Here is a 19,520-nt window from a genome sequence, read left to right as displayed (position 1 = left end):
TATATTGCCTATTCAAGGATAATGGGTGTGATGGGAAAAAGAAAGGGTAGAATAGAGAAGGCAAGGTATCCCCATAGAGAAGGTGACATTTCAGCAAAGACCTGAGGGAGGGAGAGAGGGAGGGGTTGAGCATAGGGGTTAGCTGGGTGGGGGGGAGTGTTACAGGCAGCTGGAAAGGCTCTAAAGGGGAGCCTGCCCGCAGGGTTCCTGAGCAGCAAAGAGGCCGGTGTGGTGGTAAGGGCAGCAGGTGCACCACGATAGGAGCTTTAGCTTTGGGGAGTCACAGTGGTGGTCTGAGCCAGAGCGCCATGACCTAAATTAGGTTTAAAAGGTCCATTTTATGTAAACCAGATAATAGGGAACCCACGGTTGGAAGGGGAGAAGAAGAAAAGACCTCTCAATGGGGTGATCCCCAGTTCCTGGGGACCTGCAAAGCCCTCCCTGGTTCCATCCATAATGTCACCATTTCTAAACGTAGGTTTTTATTATAATTTAGGCATGGCAAGGCCAACAGATCAGGAGAGGACTGGCATTGAAAACATAGTTTGTTACTCACAGTTCCGGGAGGAGGGGGAACCCCGACTGCACCGGTCACTCGAGGAAGAACCAGGGTGGTCAGGAGGCAGCGGGAGGAAGGAGAAATGGGGGCAGAGGCCTTCACCTTCGTTTTCCCCAAGAAGGAATGGGCGGGGCTGGGGAATCAGGTGTAGGATCGGCTAATCTGAACAATTTCAGTGTGCCCTGGGGCATAATGTCCGTCTGGGTGCCTGGCCCTGGGTAATCGAGCAGGGGCAGGGGATAGTGGCCCAGAGTTCCAGAGAGCTCCGTGGAGGAGAGGACTGGGGAGGGGGCTCTGGGCTGACGGGTGTGCATATGAAAGGTATCCTCAAGGTGAGTTGCTTACTATCCCTAGGGGTTGGTTAACCTTGGGAGGACAGTTCCTCCAGGGCCAGCAAGGCCCCAAGATATCAAAGCATCAGAAAAGCAGAATGAAAAGGTATGATTAATACCCAGTGGTCCTCATTCGCATCACCCAAGGAGCTTTAGAAAAAAGTGAACCCAGGCAAATTGAGCCAGACGTTTGGGGGAAATTGATGAGTCTTCTGTAGACCCAACACCTCACACCAGTGCCTCAGAGGCACAGCTGAGGATGAGGGTTGCGGCTTGGCTACGGGCCTGAGTTCTGCGCCCGGTCACTTTCCCTCCCTGGGAAGCTTACTGTCCTCCTCTAGGAAGACGGGAGCGTGCTTCGTGTGGATGAGGATCCACGCCTGAAATACTCTGTGACAAAAACAGCTCTACAGCATTGTTGTTCTTATTATTTTGCAAAGTTCTTATCCTGAGAGCTTTTAACATCATTTCAGAAGGGGGACTCTGGAGGAATGTTTTCATCTTTCTTCCCGTGGTAGATATTTTTCTCTGCTCCGTCTCATTATTACTTGTGTACTTGGCCATCCTCCCCTAAGATACTGGGAGTTCCCTTTTTTTTTTTTAATGTTTTTATTTACTTTTGAGACAGAGAGAGACAGAGCTTGAGCAGAGGCAGAGAGAGAACGAGACACAGAATCCGAAGCAGGCTCCAGGCTCTGAGCTGTCGGCACAGAGCCTGACACGGGGCTCGAACTCCCGGACTGTGAGATCATGACCTGAGCTGAAGTCGGACGCTCAACCGACTGAGCCACCCAGACACCCCAATACTGGGAGTTCCTTAAGAGTCACCAGCGGCCCTTTATCTTTTATCTTTGCTGTTGAGCACTGTTGCTGCAATGCTGGCTCAAAGTAAGGTCTGTGGAATGAAAGCTAGAGGCCTTGACCTCCAGTAGGTCAGTAAGTATTGAATCCTTAAGCCCCAAGAATTGGCCTTGAAGCCCCAAGAATCCCCTGCAAACCCTTCTTTTGCATAACAGGGACATTGAAGACTTAAAAGGCCAGGGAGACCTTTTTACAAGTTGTTAACCTTCTGATGTCAGAGGGGAAATGGCCTGTGGCTTCTGAACAGTTACAGCCACAGGGATGTTGAGTTCCTACTGTGTACCAGACACAATTGGAGGGCCAGAGATTAAGACCCAGTCCCTGTCCTCAAGGAACTTACAGCTTAGCAGCAGAATACGCACAACAAATTCTAATACGAATGATTCTTCTGCTATCACCCCTCAACAAATATTGGTTCCGTTATAGGAGTGTAAAAAGTCCATCATTTATTTCACTGGATTTTCCAAACTTAAAATAAAATGGGAGGAAGCCAGCGCATGGTAAAGATTGATGAGGCTTCTGTTATAGAGGCCAAGAGGAAAGCCTTGGAGCCTTCTTTTTTAAATAAATAAATAAATAAATAATAAATAAATAGATAAATAAATAAATAAATAAATAAATAAATAAATGGAATAGACAGAACATGACCCGTCCAATGAGACATGAGGTAGGCAGAGATAGACGAATACACAAAGCCAGATTATATATCCCAATGCCAGGAGCCTAAATAATAAGATAGCTCATATGGATGCTTGGCGGCGAAAGGAGATCTTAACACAGCTGGCACCTGGGGAGCTGGCGGCAGGGAGACAATTGATGACATGGGCTTTTAGGCCAAAAACTATGCCAGAGGGAGAGGGGAAGGGAGGGTGGTAGGAGAAAAGGTACCTGGAAGCAGGGAAGACACAAATAGCAGCCAGGCACCTGCACTCACCTGGTGAAGGACGTGCCAGGGAGTCCTGGCCAGCGGAAATTCCATCCTGCGTCACAAAACACCTGCCCACACCATCGCACCCGGCTGGGGACGGCAAAGATAGACATTAACCAGTACTGGCAAGTGGCCAAATGAGTCTAGTATTGATGGAAACCTTTCATCACTGTGCACAGGTGGGTCCAATGTGGTGTTGAACAGAAAGTAAAGGTCGGGTGGCTTTGAACATCAGTGTCTCTTTTTTTTTTTTTAATTTCAAACTTACAGAAAAGTTGAAAGAATAGTAACAAGGAACACACATGTACCTTTCCACTAGACTTTCCCTTTCCCTTTCTCTCTTTCCCTTTCCCTCCTCCTTCTCTCTCTCTCTGAACTTTCCTGTCCCCTCACCTCTGATTAATCATGCCTCGCCTCCGAATATGGACATTCTCCTATTTTTTTTTTTTAACAAGGAAACTCTCATTTGATCCGTACTGTACAGAGAGGTCCTTAAAGGAGGTATTGCTGTTCCACATTATACTGATGATAACTCTGATACCGACCACACACCCATGAGCATTAACATGACTGCGGTTGTCTGAAACACTTTCCCACTTTGCTCCCCAAATGGATTTTGCAGCTGTGTTCTATTTTCTCATACCTGCACCAGGATGCAATCCAGGTGTCTGTGGCTCTTGCTTTCAGTCTGGAGTGTGCCCCACCCCTTTTCGCCTGCTTGGTTTTTGTGACATTGAATGTTGTGGAAGAGTCCAGGCCAGCTGTGCTTGTGAATGCCTCGCTTTCTGCATTCGCTGGGTGTTTCCTCTTACCTACACTCAGGTTAAACACTCGGACAAGAACAAGGGGATGTAGCCTTCCTGGTGCCTTGCATCGGGACACAGTGTCAGGTCATCACCACTACTGGTGATGTCAACTTTGACCACTGGGTTAAGGTGGTGCAATAATCAAGTCCTTTTAAATTTTTTTTTTTAACGTTTATTTATTTTTGAGACAGAGAGAGACAGAGCACGAACAGGGGAGGAGCAGAGAGAGAGGGAGACACAGAATCGGAAGCAGGCTCCAGGCTCCGAGCTGTCAGCACAGCCCGACGCGGGGCTCGAACTCACGGACCGTGAGATCGTGACCTGAGCCGAAGTCGGACGCTTAACCGACGGAGCCATCCAGACGCCCCAATCAAGTCCTTATAACGGGTGATGGACTGACTCTCCTGCCACAGATGGTTTAGGACCCTGGCCTTGACTAACCAACAGTCACTGGACCAGGAAGTCATGGAGGGAAGGCACCAAAAACATAGACAAAATAATAATAATAATAGCAATTCATTACTGAGCACTTACCGTCTATACAGCAAATGGCTGATGTTTTACATGGAGTGGCCCATTTAATCCCCATAACTACCCTGTGGTAGGTGCTATGGTCCATGTTTAACGGATGAGGCTCAGAGAGGGACAGTGATTTGCCCAGGGCCACACAGTGAGTTTGTGGCAGAATCAGGATTCAGGCAGGCATCTGACTGCAGATCCACATTTTAGCTGTCAGCATAGACCACTTCCTAGTCACAGAGCAAATTCTTTGTCTCCCGGGGCTTGGGGGAAGCATGTACCCAAGAGTTACCTTACCTGCTCACCTGCTCCCTTTAGAAAGACAACATGGTCAACAGTGGGTCTAGGAAAACATGAGGGAAGCATTTAAAAAGAATCAATGAGGGGGCACCTGGGTGGCTCAGTCAGTTAAGGGTCTGATTTGATTTCAGCTAAGCTCATGATCTCCTGGTTTTTTGAGCTCGAGCCCCAGGTCAGGCTCTGTGCTGACAGTGTGGAGCATGTGTGGGATTCTCTCTTTCTCTCCCCCTCTCTCTCTCTCTCTCTCTCTCTCTCTCTCTCTGCTCCTCCCCCACTTGCTTTCTCTCTCTCTCAAAATAAAAAAATAAACTTAAAAATCTTTTTTTTTTTAAAGAATCAATGAGTCTGTAAACACCAGAGCACTGTCTTAACATAACTTAACTGGATGAAAGTGCTGTGTTACAGAAAGACATGTAGACAGAGTTCATCACGTCATATTCACCTCCCAGGTCTGCTTTCTCATTTTCAAAATGGATAAGTGACACCCTTGGGCAGAGGCAGATCCTGGCTTTTATGGAATTTGACACTTATTCCATCTGGAGTGTACACGTTAAGAAAAAAAAAAGATTATTAATGAAATCAAGAACAAAGGTGAATATTTATTTATAATGAATTAACACTCACTACAAATTAACACTTTTGAAAAAACTGACAAATAAACACATAACAAAATCCAAGCCTTGGCGAGAAGCCCACGCGAGACTCTTGGAGCTTAGGCTCCATTAGTGTCCCTGAAGGTCTGCTGTGCTCTGGAGTCATTCTCGATGTCTCCTGCAAAGTCTGGGGGCCCGCCCCTGGAAACAGATCCTGGTATGGCTGCGATTGCCAGCCTGTCACCCTTAAATAAGTCACGGTCATCTCCCGCCTCCACTGTTAGAATGGTCTCCCAGCTTCTGTTCCAGCTCCTTTACAAGTCTGTTCTCCACACACCTTCCGGGACATTACTTCTTCTTCTTCTTTTTTTTTTTTTTTGTTTAAAATTTTAAGTTTATTTATTTATTTTGAGAGAGACAGGGAGAGAGCACAAGCAGGGGAGGGCCAGACAGAGAGAGGGAGGCAGAGGATCCAAAGCAGGCTCTGTGCTGACAGCAGAGAGCCTGATGCAGGGCTCAAACTCATGAACCATGAGATAATGACCTGAGTCAAAGTCAGATGTTTGACTGACTGAGCCACCCAGGCACCCCCAAAAGATTCCTTCTCAAAAGGCCCCTGAGGTCATGCCACTCCCTGCTCTCAACCCTACAGTCACTCCCAGAACACTCAGCTCTGCCCTGTGCAATACGGGACCCACTAGCACGTGTTTCTTGAGCACTTGAAATGGGGCTTATGTGACTAAGGAAACCCGTTTTAATTTTAATGTAATTTAATTTAAGTTTAAAAACTGATGCTGAATTCAATTATTAGAAAACTTTTAAGTACCTTTGGACAACCTGGCTATGTGAATCTACCTTTTCCACTGTAAACTTACGAAACCTAAATACTGATCAGGTATTTCCAATAAAAGTTCAGCACCTGGGAACGCCTGTTCAGTCAGTTAAGTGTCCAAATCTTGATTTCGACCCTGGTCGTGATCCCACAGTCGTGAGGTGGAGCCCCGCATCGATCCATACTCAGCACAGAGCCTGCTTGGGATTCTCTCTCTCTGTACCCTCTCCCTCTACCCGTCCCCTGCTGGCTCTCTCTGTAACAGCAACAAAAAATTCAGCACCTGAGTTACTTGTGCTGTAAGTACAAAATATATACCAGATTTTTGAAAAAAAAAATTGTATGAAAAAAACGACAAACATCTCATCAATTTTCACATTGATTGCATGTTAACATGTTAATATTCTGTATCTATTGGTTAAGTAATGTATATTATTAAAATAATTCCACCTGTTTCTTTTTTACTTTTTAAAATGTGACCATTGGAAAAGTTTAAATTACATATTTGGCCCATGCAATATTTCCCCTGGACAGTGATGACTTAGAGTAAACTCCCATCAATGTCCTTCCTCCATGACCTGGTTCCAGTCTCTCTCTGACCTTATGTCCTAAGACTTTATTCATGACTCCCAGGTACAGCTGTCCAGGTTATTTCCTGAACAATGATGGCTGGTGGTGATTAGTCTACCTGGAAGACATACCTTCTTCTAATTAACACAAAGGTTGCCCGTCACTTTCATGCCATTCGCATGGCCTTGCTTTCTCAGATTGTGCCAATCTTATTCCTGCTTCGGGGTCTTTGGACTTGTCCTGGAAAGCTCTTCCCTTTGGGATACTCCCTGAGTGAATTAAGGTCACTGGTTTAATGTCAGCTCTGCAGAAGGGCCTTCCATGATCACCTAGGAACACCTTGTCTGAAATGGCACCCAACCACACAGCCACTCTTTGACTTGATCTGCTTGGTCTTCATAGGATTTACCACCACCTCTATAAACACACAATATATACTCACGGTTTGTTCATTTCTCACGCTGGAAAGTAAGTCATGAGGGTGGGAGCTTTGTCTTATTCACCAGTGTATCCCCAGTGCCAAGAACAGCGACAGGCACATAGGAGGTCTGTTGACTCCCTGTCTCTCAAAACATGGCTGACAGCACTTCAGAAGACCCAAGATACAAAAGTGCTCTGAAAGTAGTTTGGATCATTGAGAGACAAAAAAAAAAAAAAAAAAGGAGAGGAGCTTGTTCAAACAGCAGTAGAGAATTCCCTGAATACAGCCAGACACAATGTGGTCCCCCAGATTTTGTTGTGTAGTTTACAAGAAACTCTCAAACCAATCCCATGAGAGTAGACCTTTTAATGGTATTAATGAGGAAAGACATCTAGAGGCTCAGTAGGAAACTCATTTGGGGAGCTAAATTAATCTGGACACATGGGTTGCAATTAACAGGACCCCAACACACATTAGCTCAAGGGAAAAAGAAGGACTCATTGACTTGTAACTGGAAAGGCAGGTGATGCCGCTGGCTCCAGAGACCACAGAAACTGAGCGCTAGGGGTGGCAACCTCCTGCTCATGCACTGCTTCCCGATTCCTCCCTGTTTCCCGACTCTCGTTCTCTGTGTTTATTGCCATCACTCTCACCTGCTTCAAACAGATCTTTTCCATTGGAGAAGTCGGGAAGACGCTTAGTTGCTCTGGATTGTCTATATGAGTAGAAATGTCTCCTCCACAGGCTCTCGTCGAAAAATTTCAGGAAAGGATTCTGGTTGACCCATTGGTGGACCCATCAGTGGGTCCAAGGGGATTGTGTATTGTGATTGGTGACCCCAGCACAACCACCATGATGGAGCATGAGGGGAGCAGTTCCCTAAAGGGAGAGAAAGCAGTGCTGACCCAACAAGCTCCCCAGATGGGCAGTGGTGGGACCAGGGCATCAGCACAGGTCAGTCTGACTCTGAAGCTAATACTTCAGTCACTAAGCAACACAACTCCCTGATCACAGACGAGGTCAGCGTCCTGCCAGGAGAGCACACACCACCAACCCAGTTCCTCACTCCACTTTTGAAAAGGATAGTATGACTAATAGATGTTCTCTACAGGGGAAAGGATGAAAAGAAAACAGTTAACAGATTGAATGGACTTCTAGCCTCAGTCTACAGAGGCTGTTAGAACGGCTTCTACAGCAGACAGGTACTAGATCAAACCATGGTCAATACGAGGATGTTCTAAGCCAGATTGGAAAGAAGTAAGTGCAGATAAATCACTGCAAGGAGATGGCATCCACCTGAGAGCACAGCGGGAACTCAAGGATGAAATTGGGATGGTTGGCTGGCAGGAGTGTGGGACCTGTCAGTGCAAATGGCTGCTGTGCTGGAGAGGATGTCGGCTCACAGATGGGACCCCGGCCGGAAGAGCGCCCCGGCAGGGCCTGGGGAATTACAGCACAGATGACCCAGCTCTCAGCCTCCATCTGGACCAAGCTGGTGGCAACTGGAATAAAGAAGAGAAGGCCGTGGACTTAAAAATAACCCATGGGGCAAGGAACGAGTGGGGTGTGGGAGGAAGAGCAGCCACCCAGGTGCTGCCCAGAGCAGTCACACCTGACAGCCGTCCTGGAGTCCTCCGAGGCCCGAGAGGGTGAGTCAGCATGTGTACAAAGGGAGACCGATGGTTCCCATTCCCACGGGTAATGCACAGCAAGCGGCCCATACGTCCGGGAGAGAGTAGGTTTTCCTAGCCATGCTGTCCTGGCTCTAACCCCAGCTCCGCCAGCTCAGACTGGGAAAGCTCGGACTGGTTGCACAACTTGCCTGAACCTGTAAAATGAGAACAATCACACCTCACCTGAAAGGCAGCGTTGAAGATTAAAAATGATAAGGAGAGCACCTGGCAGGCAGTAATAAATGGTAGCTTGTATTACGCACCACAGCTGGACCGGAGGTCTCCCCAGCTGAGTTCTACAGCACCCTACAGCCACTTTGCAGGGTCTTTGAGGAGGTCGGGAGTAAGACTCCAGGCTCCCTTCCCTGTTCTTCCCAAACAGCTCTGATTATATTTATTTTCTACAGAAGATTCCCTTTGAGAAAACGTGTGTCATGGTGCAGTTCTCTGTCCCCTTGCCTCCCATCCCATCCTCATTGCTTACGGGGTTGCTGAACACAACTGATGATAGTTCTACATAATATTAATGCAAATTCAGTCACTTCTGCAAATGTACTGTGTCAAAAACTCTGAATCATCTGCACCTTCAGCGCAGTGGCTGAGAATAAGCTTTGGAGGCAGACTGTCTGGGTCTAAATCCTAGCTCTGCCTTTACTGGCTGTGTCACTTAAGCAAGTTATTTAATAGCTCTGGGCCTCAGTTTCCTCACGTGTCAAATGCGAGACTGATTATGATAATGATACTTGGCTCATAAGGGTGTCCTAAGAATTGAATGAGTTAATACATGCAAACTGCTATGATGTTGCCTTGATAGTACAAACTGCTGCTGTCATCATCACCACCACTGCCACCATCACCACTATCTTCGTCATCATCATCACCACCATCACCACCGTCACCTTCATTACCATCACCCCCACCATCATCTTCATTATCACCATCATCACCATCACCTTCATCGTCACCATCACCATCATCACCAATATCTTCATCATCATCACCACCATCATCACCATCAGAACCACCATCCTCGTCACCACGGCCGCCACCATCACCACCATCAATGTTATCTTCATCATCATCACCATCATCATCATCACTATCATCACCATCATCACCATCAGAACCACCATCCTCGTCACCACGGCCGCCACCATCACCACCATCAACGTTATCTTCATCATCATCACCATCATCATCATCACTATCATCACCATCATCACCATCAGAACCACCATCCTCGTCACCACGGCCGCCACCATCACCACCATCAACGTTATCTTCATCATCATCACCATCATCATCATCACCACCATCGTCTTCATCACCATCACCAGTGTCATCCATATCACCATCATCTTCACCACCATCATCATCATCTTTTTTAATGTAGTTTATTTATTTATTTTTAATGTTTATTTATTTTTGAGAGAGAGAGAGAGAGGAGAGAGAGAGCATGAGCAGGGAAGGGGCAGAGAGAAAGGGAGACACAGAATCTGAAGCAGGCTCCAGGCTCTGAGCTGTCAGCAGAGCCCAATGCAGGGCTCAAACCCAAGAGCCGTGAAATCATGACCCGAGCTGAAGTTGGATGCCTAACCAACTGAGCCACCAAGTGCCCCCATCATCATCATCTTTATCACTCTACCCACAGAAAATTGTCATGTTCTCCTCTGCCCTCCAAGATAGAACAAAGAGCAGCAGTTTCCCTGGATTTGACTGTGCAGGGAGCCAGAGGCTGGATACAGGACCCTGCAGTGGAGACTGAGTTGAAAGGGGAGGCTGGAGGGTGGCCTGTGAAAAGTGGGCTCCCCTTTAGCCTATATCTGAGGCTGATTCTATAAGGACTGAAAGCAATCCAGGCAGGCAAGGGCTGTTTTCTGTGTTGCACTGTTCCCTGGGCTCCTTGTTGTTATTGATAACCAGATATTCACTGATTGGGTACCTTCTCTAGTCTTGATCTACCCATTCACACCCTTCTAGGTATCTGGCAATGGCACAAGAGTGGAGTAACTAAGAGGTTCACAGCCACAGAAGGTTTGAAAAACACCTACTCACAAGATTTCAAGGAGTTTTACTCACTAAAGGCCTTTTGAAATAATTGAGCCACTGACCAACGGAGATGAGGGTTGTTTGACACAGTTGGGGAATGATAGGGAGCAAGGAACAAACATTAATGATAAGGGGACAAAGGCAGTTCTCCAAAGGGAGGTGCAAAGAGCAAGACTCCCGAAAGATCAGTGCCAGCCCCAGTTTTATTTAATATTCTTTCATAAGAGCTGAAGGAAGTGGGGGGCAGGTACACAGAAAGCTCAGGGTTAGCAGATAAAAGGACAGGGATGGGAAATTGATGACAGGGAGACAGGAAGATCTTAAGACTCCATGCAGGTGGGCACGAAGGAGGGAAATGAGATCAAATGTGAGCAAGTTCAAGGTGATAAACTTCATAAAATGGGAGCTCTTGGAGATTGCCCCCAGAATGCTGCTTCAGCAAAGTCACCGTGCTCCAGACATCACTGAGAACAACGAGAAAGGGGGGAAGGGAAGGCTGTCCATCACTGACACATTGTCTTCATTTACACACTTCCCCTCCTAACTCCCTGTGTTTGGGAGATGTTCTGAGCTCTAGCTCGGCAAGGCACAGTGATGCCAAGTCTGGGAACAGCTGAACTGGGGGACTGGGTCAAGGAGGGAGCCTGCTATCTGCTGAGTGGGCCATCTGGCTTGTTCAAGTGCTAATGGTCTTGTTACCTTCCAGAGGCTGACCTGCAGAGAGGATAAAAGCCATAATGTTGCTATCACTTCCCAAGATGCCCTATCAACTCAAGTGGTAGATGGCCGTGTTATTCTCTCCAGAATGCTCGTGTGTAATCAGTGATCTCCCGGCCCCAGTGGAAAGATTTGTGAGCCACAAATCCTTAAGGAAGAGCTGTCTACAAGCTACTTCCTATTTCTTGTGCCCTGTAGTTCAGTACCCAGTGTCAATTTCCCTGTTGTTTAGATTTCCAGTGTGAGCTCATTGCATGAATGGCCCGAGAGAACTCTCCGACCAGCTGGCTCTCCCAAATGAGCTCATTTTGCCTTTTTCACTCCTCTGTTTTCTTCCATAAGGCTGAGTGTGAGAGCGAAGGAGGGTTGGCTTTTAAACAGTATTATGTGTCATCTAAATAAATACATTTCACTGGGGAAAACATGCTAAATATGATATTCCCATGAGTCACAAAACAGCTGTGCTGGCTTTGCAGCCTCAACCTACTCCCCCATCAGTCCTGATGATTGGAGAAGAATGAAAGAATCACATTTCAGAACGAGTGATCCCCGGAGAAGCAGGGAGTGGTCACCTCCTGCCATTCTAAGGACGCCTTATGAACTGCTATAGAAAGCATATGAAGAATAGCACCCAAATAAAATGTGATGAGGGTCCGTGGAGCTCAATACAGATTTGGAGTTCATGGACAAGAAGAGAGAGGGGCAGAGGGAGTTCTACAAAGCATAATGATCGCATCTCTCTTTGCTCTGATTCCTATTATGATTTGGAAAAATAAATCAAAGCCCACATGCCTTCCACCCATCTGCCCCCACCACCGTCAAGTCCAAGGGATCTTGAGTTCACAAACAAATGGGCTGCTACCTGCAAAGCCACTTTGCAAAAGGCAGAGTGCTATTGGCAGAGCTTACTCGTCATTACTGTCATATAAATGACCATTTAGGTTTGTATCTCTCTCCATAGAGTTGGTGTGATAGTGTGGGGACAGAGGAAGAGGGCTTTAGGGTAAAGTCAACCCCTAGATTTCTTAAAATGTCGGAGGGTCTTTAAGGGTGCCTTTGGCTGTGGCCGTATTGGGTGCGTTCAAAATTCAGGAGGCATGAAAAAAAAAGGATTTCATTTTACTCTCCCCAAATGGCAATTTAGTTCTGCATTTCCCTAACCTAATCAATGGGAGGCCACCCATGTCACTATGGTGGAAGGCTTGCTGTGACATTACCATGGTTTCCTGCCGTACTCCACAAAGGTAAGATTGCCTATTTTCTTGAGACTCTTTTTTCAAGAACATTTGAGACTTCCCCCAGGAGAGAGCCAACAGGCAAAAGGTATAAGGATATTACCCTCAACTGTTTAGAGAGTTTTGAGAGAGATTATCCTAACAGGGGCTGTCACCTTCAAATCTTAATCCTTTTGGACCCTACAAACAGCCTACCAGGCTTCCTTTACTCACATCTGAGAACGCCTCTGGCAAAGGTAGACTGAGGACATTTCAGAGGGAGTGAGCAATAAAGAGACCAGGTCTAAGATGCCAAGAAACCCTCCGTGGTCCAGCTCTCCCCACAGCCCTGGCTTTGATTTTTGATGTTCATTCCAGCTGCTCATGAATCTCTGAAGCGCGTCAGCCCTGATCCAGCGCTGAGAATTATATGTGGAATGTAGTCTTCTAATAAAAAAAAAATCTGAAATTAAATCCTTGTGTCCTTTGATAGTATCGTTCAAAAAGCAAAATTGCCTGCTCAATTATCCAGACAGTACTTTTTGCCTAGGCAGAGAAAAATGACACACAACAAAGCTAATATATTTAATATTATATTTTCAGAGGCACATACCCTAGAATATCTTGGTTAGTGTAATTAATTTCGTTGAGTTGTGCCTACCAAGAATTTTTTTTAAATTACAGTGCTATCTGAATAGGTGTTACGATTACAGTAAGCCAACATTTTTTTAAAACAAAAAACTCATATTTATTGTCAAGCGATAGGAAGAAATTGAAAAAGGGATACAAATGTTACTGTGAAGGCTTGAACAACCACAATTTACTGCAAAGAGATAAAAACCGCACACCTCAGCCATATTATCACCATAATTGTGTGCTGTTTACTCATCTTGTAAAATAAACGGATCATGAAATGTGAGAGCACGTTTCAAAACATACATAGAAGGTGTTAGAGTGATTTTGCGTAGGCTGCCTGACTTAATTGTAAATTGTTTTTCTTTCAGTGGGAAGTGAGAAGGTATTAATTAGTCGTGATTTTGACAAGATTGAAAGTCCATGGACTTTGGCTCCAAGAGAACTGTGCAAAGGTGCTCCTGCATCCTTCAGAGGCTTTTTTTTGTTTTTGTTTTTTGATTGTTCCTTGTTTTTTGGGTTGTTTTTTTTTTTTTTTTTAGGGATTAACGGCATTTAGTTGTTTGCTAATCCCCAGTGTGGGCACCCTGGAAGATCCAGGATTTGATAAACGTACGAGCGGCTCAGATTTTAACAAGGAACATTTCTCCTCTCACTGCAGGTAGCGAAGGGGAAAGCTAAGCCACACTGTGTGGCCCCAGGGAGCTGCAGACAGAGGACCAGGGCAGCAGCCACTGCACCAGCTGTCTTCCCACAACTTGAGAGGCTCTGGCACCACATCGAAATCTCGCTCAACACTCCTTCCCTTCCTTCCCGGTGACTTGTTCTGTGCCTCTTCCACCAACACGTTTTTATTCTTGGCAGCCAAAATAATTTATTGGTTTCCACTGTTCTCCTTGGCTGAATTCTCAAGTACACCGCCTCCCCCCTCCCTGGACAGACTGTCTATAATTCAGCTGGCATCTCATCAGCACCTTGCTGATCTTCCATTATTCCTTTCTCCAGAGTCGTGATTCTTTCTTCCTTCTCGGATCGAAGGGGAATCACAAGCACATGGACACCGTCCACTTGGGATTCCACCGAAGTGGGATTGCACTCTACCACATTTTCACTTCCTTGTTGAAATAAGCAAAATATCTCCTTTGCAATGGATAGTGAATCAGCTTCGCTAAGGCAACAAAACTGCCCATCACGGTTCCTCATTTCCCACTCGCAGCGTGGCTATGAATGGCGTCCTCACCAGATGCCTTTTCTGAGCTTTGCGTGTCCTATTTGACCTGGATAATTAGTGTCATCCTCTTGTTTATGCAAAAACAAAGCCATTGTGACATAGGTTCTCTAAGTAGGTTGGGAATGGGGCCCAGACGTGTGGACAATGCGGTCAAATTCAGACCATCATCTTTGGCGATCCATCTTTCCAGGGAAACCAATGGAAATACACGTAACTCTGATGAGCCTCACCACTGCGGACATAACAAAGTGATAACATGGAAGCGGAAATGACTCATTTAAAACAGATGTTGAATTGCACTGTGCTCTGCATAACGGGCGTGTGTTTCACGCCACTCTCTCTTATTCTTGTAGTTTGGGCCACAGACTTCCATCAGTCCATTACTTTCAACGATGGATTCCAGGGAACAGTCAGTGGGAGCATTCGGCTGCCCTGGAACAAGGGTCCGCCTTGCAGCCTCCACACATCAGGGAGCGGGTGGAGGGAGCACAGCTCACCCTCACTCAACACCCGGGGATCAAAGCACACGTTAGGAGACTCCAGAGTGCCCGCCTCCTCCTCGTCCAGCTGCAGGACCCACCAGCCTGCGTCGGGAGCATATCACATCTCGGCATTTTGCTCCATAAGTTAACATTTTTTGGCAAACCCAACATGAAGGAGTTAACTTTTAAAAACACCGGCACCGAGCGAGGGACTGGAACAGGGCACCGAAGAGAGACAAACCTGGGACACATGTCTAAAAATAATACCTACATCTCCCTTTGCAACTTTAATTATTTTTACACCCCTGGTGAGCTGTCTGAGGGCTGAGGCGGGAAGGCTGTCCCAAGCCTCTCCGCAGTCCCTGACACTTGGTTGTTACTTTATTTAAAGCAGACATCAGGCGAGGGAAAGGGGAGACTGAGGGTCAGGAGGGAGTTGGGGAGCATTGTCAAAGCCACCTACACTGTGGGCGGGACACCAGCTCCCTCAACAGCCTCGGGTAGAGGATTCTGAAAACCATCCAAAATTCAGATCTCCCTCCCCACTGCTTTGCAGGGCTCAGGAAGCAAAAGACACTCTTCTCAACATTGAATGTGGAGCCCCTGCCTTCCAACTGGGTCAGCACCACAGTGGTGGAGAAGACAGCCCCTCAGGATGAACCACAGTGACATACTACGGGGACAATGAAACCAGTCATTAAAGAGAATATGCTGTAGGAGGCTGCATGGCTCCTTCGTATAATAGTCAAAAACAAACACAATTCATTTATGGTGATGGAAGTCGCAATGGTGGTTATTCTTTGTGAACGCTATCATCGAGAGGTGACTTAAGAGAAGCTTCTGCAGTGCTGGCTTCTATATCATGCTCTGGATTTATGTGCTTTGTAAAGATTTATCAAGTTGTACACTTGAGATGTGTGAATTCACTATATGTAAGTTACACCTCGTTAGTTATGTCTTTTCAAGGCTTCTCTCTCCCATAAACTATGAAAAATGTCAAACATATAGAAATGTATAGGGAACGATAGCTTAAACTCTGAGTACTCATGATTTAACTTTAAAAATATTTTCCTTCAAATCTTTTTTTATTTTTTATTTTTGGAGAAATAAGGCATCATCGGGACAACTGAAATCCTTGATGTATCTGTTTCTGATCCCATTGCCCGCCTTCCCTCTCCAGGGGATAATCACCATCCTGCATTCAATGTTTTTCATATCCATTCATGTTTTTACATCCTCCCAACATAAGTATTTTGTGTAGCCATAAAAGATACACGGTGTTGTTTTGTAGGCTTTTAAACTTTATATAAATGGTATCATACAGTTTGAGTCATTTTGCAAGTTTCTTTTTCAAGCAAGAGATTTTTGTTTTGAAGCTTAGCTATATGGATCCACGTGCCTCTGTTGTCCTCATTTTAACCACTATGTAGTACTCCGCTGTGAATGTAATTGCAAGTTATTTCTCCCTTCTGCTAAAGATAGACATTTAAGTTGATGGCAAAGACTGCTGGTTGCTTCCCAAACCCCCTCCCCCTTCCTCAGCAACAGACCTCATGTTATTCAGAGTAGCAACATGGCCAGTTGAAAAGACAGCTTTCCTCACCTTTCTTGTTCCCAGATGTGGCTACATCTATATTCTGGCCGCAATAAAATAAGCAGGGGTTCCTGGGTGGGACCAAAGAGGGTCGGATTGTGACGTGCCCTTTTCTTCCTCTTCTCTTTCCCTCTTCTTGTTCCTTGGAATGTGGATTTTATAGCTGGGGCTCCAGGAACCATCTTAAACCTTGGCTTGGGAAATTCCTTGAGAAATCCTTTTGGGATTGAATTCAGTTTGTAAATTAATTGGACGAGAATAAGTATCTTTATTAAACTGAAAATTCCTAAAGCTTGTATGTGATTGATCCATGCATTAAAACAAAATAAAACAAAACACCTCTGGTCTTGTTTGATACTTTTCTTCATAAAGTTTTTAAAAATTTGGTATGTTCACAATTGGTCTAAATACTTTTGGTTGTTGTTGTAGCTTTCTTCTATCATGCTTGTGTGTCTTTTCCTTATATTACGTTTTCTACCTGGTTTCTATCATTCTAGAGGAATGCTACTGGTTTTGCATTTTGATTTTACATCCAGAATATTGCTTATCTCTTATCAGCATAGGATCCAAATTTCCTGATTTGCTCAGGACAATCATGGTTTTCAACCTGTTGATCTGGCATCCCACTTGGTCCGGCAATCATCCAAGTTCCTCATTTCTGATGAAGTGATATTTCTAGCAATTGCATTTAAATGGACCACAGTGGATTGGCAAACCTCAGCTTTGTAACTCCAGCTTCTGAAATGGTGTCACCCAAGTCTCATGTGAGACATCTTGGTCTTTGTGCAGTAAACAAAGTTCTCAATTGAACACATGGCTTAATGTGAAGGATGACCAGTGATAACCTCGTTTTCTTTTCCTGACTCTTTCTACGTGCAAGGTAACCGACACCTCCCTTTACGGGCCAGCAAGCAGGGCACCGGCTTGAACCCTCTTTGTGGCATCGTGAGAATTTGGTTTCGCCATCGTAATTATGTTAAATTTATAGTTTTCCCTCTTTTTCTAGTCTCTATAATAGCTTTTATAAGATGGGGCTCTCTCTATTCAATGAAGTTTTGTAAGAACTCATCTGTAAAACAGAATCAGCACCTTTTGTCTGTGTGTTTGGGGGGTGGGAGTGTGGGATTGATGTCGAGGGTATTTTCCATTGCTGGCTCAATTTCTTTAATGGTCGTTGGTGTATTTAGGAGTTTTAAAACCTTCTTGAGTCATTGTTGGAAGTCTATATTTTTCTAGAAAATCATTCACTTTATCTAAGTTTTCAAGTTTGGTGACATAAAGTTGTTCATTATATCTGCCTTATTTTCTTTTCTTTTATTCCAATTTAAAAAAAAATTTCAACTGTATGTCCGTTTGTATCTATTTCTATCATTGTTTATTTACCTTTTTTCCCTCCTTTTTTTTTTCTTTTAGAAACTGTTTAATTTCTGCCAACCTTATTTCCATTTTGTTTGCCTTTCTGGAAGAACAGCTTAAAACCACTCACCAGTTGTTCCTACCCATTCAGTGGCCTGAGCGGTGGGAGCTGCAGACCCGAGCACTCCAGCCTTCAGTAGGGAGCTGCCATAGGGCACCTGCCCACCTTCTGATGAGTCTATGACTTCAGGTTGAGGAGCAGTGAACTCAGGAGCTGGTGAAGCCCATTCACCCTGATACTCCTCTTTGGTCACAGCCTTTTTCAGTAGCAGCCTGCTCTTCCTTTTCAATGTCTTCAGGATCTCTGCAGAAGTAGAGATCAAATATGACCTCCCATGGGTGTTCACAGGAAATGGTGCCATGCATGCGCAGAACTTCCTGGGGCCAGCATCCACCACATCAGACCTACTGAGCATGCTCCCTTGTTGTTGCAAGGGATGGCGATCTCCGCACCGTGCAGAGCAGAGTCTTTGTTACACAGAGCGATGGTAGACAGGTTAATATAAGATGCTTCCGTGAGAGGTTGGTGGTCAGCACTGGGATCAGTAACCACCAGAGGATCTTGGCTCCCAGAAGGCTGCCTGGATGCGATTAGCAAAGGTTCCAGGAGTGAAGTGGCTGGCAATAGGAGTGGCTCCAGTAGCAGGGGACACTGCAGCCCAGCTCACTGGCCAGTACCCCTGGATGATATGACACTGACATCAACTGGGTTTTCAATGGCAACAATGGCACCAGCTGCCAGCAGAAAATTCTCTCAGGTTCTCTTCAGATTTATGTTGTAGACACCATCACTTTTCCTTTGTAGATGTACTGTTCCATTTGGAAGTCAAGGTTGATGCCACCTAAGTGGGTTCCTGCTGCAAAGAATTTGAGGACATCCTCCTCCTTCATTTGCAGGACATCAAGGGCTCTGATCTTGTGACGGTTTCCCTTTAAGTTATGACAGGAATGCAGAACAATACCGTATGGACGCCTCTGTGGGCGGACTGAAAGGTTCCATCCATTTTTAAATCTTGCTAAAGCCTTGTCTATTTTATTTGTTTGATTTAAAAGCCAGTTTTTGTTATTTTGTAATATTATTTCTCCTTTATCCTGCTTTTCTATTTCACTCATCTTCATGAATTGTAATTTTTTTCTCTGTTAAGACAAAAAAAGTAGCATTTTAACATAAGCAATAGTTCATTGCATTTGCCAGTATATTTCATGAATTTTTGTGTTGTTTCTTGTTTTTCGTGCCTTTCTTCCTTGTCCACTTCCCTCTGACATTGAGTATCTGGCGGTAATATAGTCTCTTATTTGTTGTATATCTGAAAATATCTCTGCTTTGCCTTGACTACTGAATGATAGTTTAGCTGGGTATAGAATCCAGGGAAGGTGTTTTTAAGAAGGTTTTCTTTGCTGTACTTATTACATTTTATAATTATATACATTATGTAATTATTTGAAAAATTCCCATCTCCCACCAGAATGACTTTTGTTTGTTTTGTCCACTACTGTGTGTCCTGGTCTGTAGAACAATGCCAGGCACATAGTAAGCACTCAATAAATAGTACTGAATGAATGAATGTATGAATGAATGAATCCCTCACTGGACTTTCTGTTCTCTGAGGGCAAGGTGGGTGTCTTACTGTCCAGGGTTGAGTTCCAATGACTTGTCTAGTGCCTGACATAGTAAGAATTAAATAAACATTTGTTGATGAATAAATGAATTCACCCAAGTTCTAAAACCAAAGAATAAAAATAGTACTCTTGGAAACTAGAGCCTTTTGAAAAAGCAACCTTTGGAGTCT

The 19,520-nt window shown here is 45.1% G+C and overlaps 1 pseudogene; it reads right to left on the bottom strand.

Annotated features, from left to right (window-relative positions):
- Positions 1 to 15,858: 15,858 nt before the first annotated feature.
- On the bottom strand, positions 15,859 to 18,804 carry LOC122234583 (annotated as a pseudogene).
- Positions 18,805 to 19,520: the final 716 nt, after the last annotated feature.

Source organism: Panthera tigris, chromosome E3 (assembly GCF_018350195.1).
Source record: "Panthera tigris isolate Pti1 chromosome E3, P.tigris_Pti1_mat1.1, whole genome shotgun sequence".
NCBI classification, from domain to species: Eukaryota; Metazoa; Chordata; class Mammalia; order Carnivora; family Felidae; genus Panthera; species Panthera tigris.
This window is presented reverse-complemented; position numbering and strand designations above follow the sequence as displayed.